This window comes from Aotus nancymaae, unplaced genomic scaffold (assembly GCF_030222135.1).
Source record: "Aotus nancymaae isolate 86718 unplaced genomic scaffold, 86718_ANA_hifiasm-v0.15.2.pri h1tg000053l, whole genome shotgun sequence".
Classification (NCBI taxonomy): Eukaryota; Metazoa; Chordata; class Mammalia; order Primates; family Aotidae; genus Aotus; species Aotus nancymaae.
The window spans coordinates 16,796,622-16,800,359 of NW_026988467.1; positions in this window are offsets into that span (position 1 = coordinate 16,796,622).

Genomic DNA, 3,738 nt, shown 5'->3' on the forward strand with positions numbered 1-3,738 from the left:
CCTGTGAAGAACCTAGACCCCCACTCTCCAGGCGATATAAAGAGTAGGAAAGAGTAAAGCCAGGACACTCAAAGGTAGGAAAATAACAAAGGACAGGACGAATGTTTCAATTGTGGAACATTAGGTTACTTTAAAAGACAATGTTCTGAATGAGAAAAAGAAAAAGTCATTGTACTTACAGCTTTTGAGGGGAATAGGGAAGTCAGGGGTGTAAGACTGGTCACCTCATCAGGAGCTCAGACACCCCCGCCCCTCCCCCGGAGCTTGGACATGCCCAACCCCCTCCGCGACTAGAAAATACATCACCACTCCACGCCCAGCACCAAGCTCTGTACTCAGCACCTAGCTCGCCGTTAAAGAACCCCGCCAAAATTCAAAAGAAGCCCTGCCAGGACCTGCCCAATAGCATTTTGTCCCATCCAGGCCCCGCTCCCCCTGGGCGGCCCACTCACTGGAAATCCCGCCTACCTGCCAATAGCAGCTTGCCACGTCCACGTCCTGCTCTCCCACAACCAATCAAATGCCTCCACTCCCTATAAAACCCCACGTCTGAGAGGAGTCCACCCGACTTCTCCGGCCTCTCCTGTTGAACTGTGGGACCTTGCCCAGGATCCGATTAAATTTCTTCATTTCAATAACTGGCCTCAGTTGCCTCTCATTTAAACCTTACAAGGGGCTTTTTTTTTTTTTTTTTTAATCTTAAGTCCCACCAAAAGCCCTTGATAAATTTAGAAGTGGGACCTAGACTTTAGCTTACTACCTTTTTAATAAACTCAGAAGCAGCTCACTCCTCAGTTTGGTATCCTCTATCTAGTGTAACTTGTTCACAAGAAGAGTTTTAAAAAAAATCTTAGAGGAGACAGAAGTGAAATATAAAAACTGATCAGCTCGTATCAAATTTCTGTTAATTCTGGAAATAGGAACAAATCTATTAGGAAGAGATTTAATGCTAAAATTAGGCTTAAGCCTCCAAATCAATCATAGAAAATTCCTCCCTTCCCTAAACTTGCTTACCACCGCAGACAAAAAATACATTCATTCTGAGGTATGGTCAAAAGACAGGAATCAAGGAAAGTTACAGATTCCTGTGATTCATGTTAAATTAAAAACCTCTAGAAAAGTAGTAAAGAGAAAGCAAAACTCTATTCCTTTAGAAGCCAGGGCAAATTGAAAACCTATAATTGAAGGTCTTCTCTATGATGGCTTTCTTAAACCCTGTGTGTCTCCCTGTAACAGTCCAATATTGCCTGTAAAGAAGCCAGACAGGTTATACCAGTTAGTGCAAAGGCCTTAGAGCTATTAATCAAATAGTCCAAACTATACACCCTATTGTTCCCAATTCTTACACTATTATCAGTAGGATCCCAGACAATCACCAGTGGTTTACAGTAATAGATTTAAAAGATGCCTTCTGGGCTTGTCCATAGCCCAGACCTATTTGCCTTTGAGTGAGAAGACCCTCACTCCAGTCAGAAACAGCAATAATGATGGACAGTCTTACCCCAAGGGTTTATGGAATCTTCAAATTATTTAGTCAAATACTAGAACAAGTCATTTAATTAGCAAAGGTAAACGGAAAATTGAGTTTGGATGAACTGAAGGCATCATATCCTTGCCCCTGCTGGAGACTAAACAAGGACTTAGAACATTTTAGGATCAGTCGGATACTGTCGTCTATGAATAGACTCATGCCCTAAAAACAAAACCCTTATACAGAAAGTTCACGCACGACAGGCCAAACCCTTTCGTTTGGCAATTACGAGAAATCCAACAGGTGACAAGGTGAAAACATCTATTGGTAACTGCCCCTGTCCTAGCTTTACCCTCCTTGAGCAGCCATTCCATCTTTTTGTTAGTGTAAACACGGGCATAGCCTTAGAAGTACTTACCCAAAAGCACGGAGGCCACTGGCAACTCATAGCCTTCCTATCAAAAATCCTTAACCCAGTAATTCGCGGATGGCCCAGATGCATTCAGTAAAAAAGCAACTGCTTTGCTAACAGAGGAAAGTAGAAAAATAACTTTTGGAGGAAACCTCACGGTGAGCAGACCTCACCAGGTCAGAATTACCCTAAGTCACAAGGCAGAAAGGTAGCTTACTGACTCAAGAATCTTAAAGAAGGAGGCTATTCTGTTAAGAAAAAGATAATTTAACATTAACCACTGATAATTCGCTTAACCCAGCAGGTTTCCTAGCAGAGAATCCAAATCTAAAGGGAGAGCACACATGTTTAGATTTAATTGATTACCATACAAAGGTCCAACGAGACCTAGAAGAAACTCCCTTCAGGACAAGATGACACTTATTTATAGATGGTTCCTCCTGGGTGATTGAAGGAAAAAGGCACAATGGTATTCAGTGATTGGTGGAGAAACTCTTGAAGAAATAAAGTCAGGAAAATTGCCTAATAATTGGTCTGCCCAAACTTGTGAGCTGTTTGCACTCAGCAAAACCTTAAAGTACTTGCAGAACCAGGAAGGAACCATTTATACCAATTCTAAGTTCACATTTGGAGTGGCTCATACATTTAGAAAAATTTGGACTGAATGAGGTCTCATCAATAGTAAAGGTCAAGACCTTGTTCATAAGGAGCTAATCACCCAAGTACTGAATAACCTTCAGTTGCCAGAAGAAATAGCTATTGTCGGCCGGGCGCGGTGGCTCACGCCTGTAATCCCAGCACTTGGGAGGCCGAGGCGGGTGGATCACGAGGTCAAGAGATCGAGACCATCCTGGTCAACATGGTGAAACCCCGTCTCTACTAAAAATACAAAAAATTAGCTGGGCACGGTGGCGCGTGCCTGTAATCCCAGCTACTCAGGAGGCTGAGGCAGGAGAATTGCCTGAACCCAGGAGGCGGAGGTTGCGGTGAGCCGAGATTGCACCATTGCACTCCAGCCTGGGTAACGAGCGAAACTCCGTCTAAAAAAAAAATATATATATATATATACAGCTATTGTCCATGTCCCCAGACACCAGAAAAGCCTTTCTTTTCAAAGTTGAGGAAATAACCTAGTGGATGAGGTAAGCAAACTGGCGGCCGTTTCTTCTAAAATGCCTATTTTTCTCTTAACTCCCTACCTTCCTCCTCCTACCGTGATCCCTGTTTTCTCTGCCACTGAAAAAAGAAAAACTAATAAAAATAGGCAGTAAAGGAAATTCAGAAGGAAAATGGGTGTTTTCTGACCGAAGAGAAATGTTATCCCAACCCCTCATGACAGAAGTCCTCTTTCATCTGCATCAAGGGACCCACTGGGGGCTCCAAGCCATGTGTAATGCAGGCCTCAGAGTTTATGGGTGCACAGGAACTTATACCCTGGTCAAACGACTGACAGAGAGTTGCTTAGTATGTTAAAAAAAAAACAAAAAAAACCTAATAAACAAAACTGCAAAAAGATTACCCCTTGGGAGTCCAGGCTTAAGGCCATTTCAAAGTATCCAGATTGATTACACAGAGATGCCTCCAATCGGTCATCTAAAGTATTTATTAGTACTAGTAGATCACCTTACTCATTGGGTAAGAGCTATTCCCTTTTCAAGTACAACTCCTAATAATGTAATCAAGGCATTAGTTGACAATATTATACCCAGGTTTGATTAATAGAAAACATTGATTCAGATAATGGGACTCATTTCACTGCACATGTCATTAAAAAATTAGCCCAGGTACTGGATATAACATGGGAATATCAGACTCCCTGGCACCCACCTTCATCAGGAAGAATGGAAAGAATAAC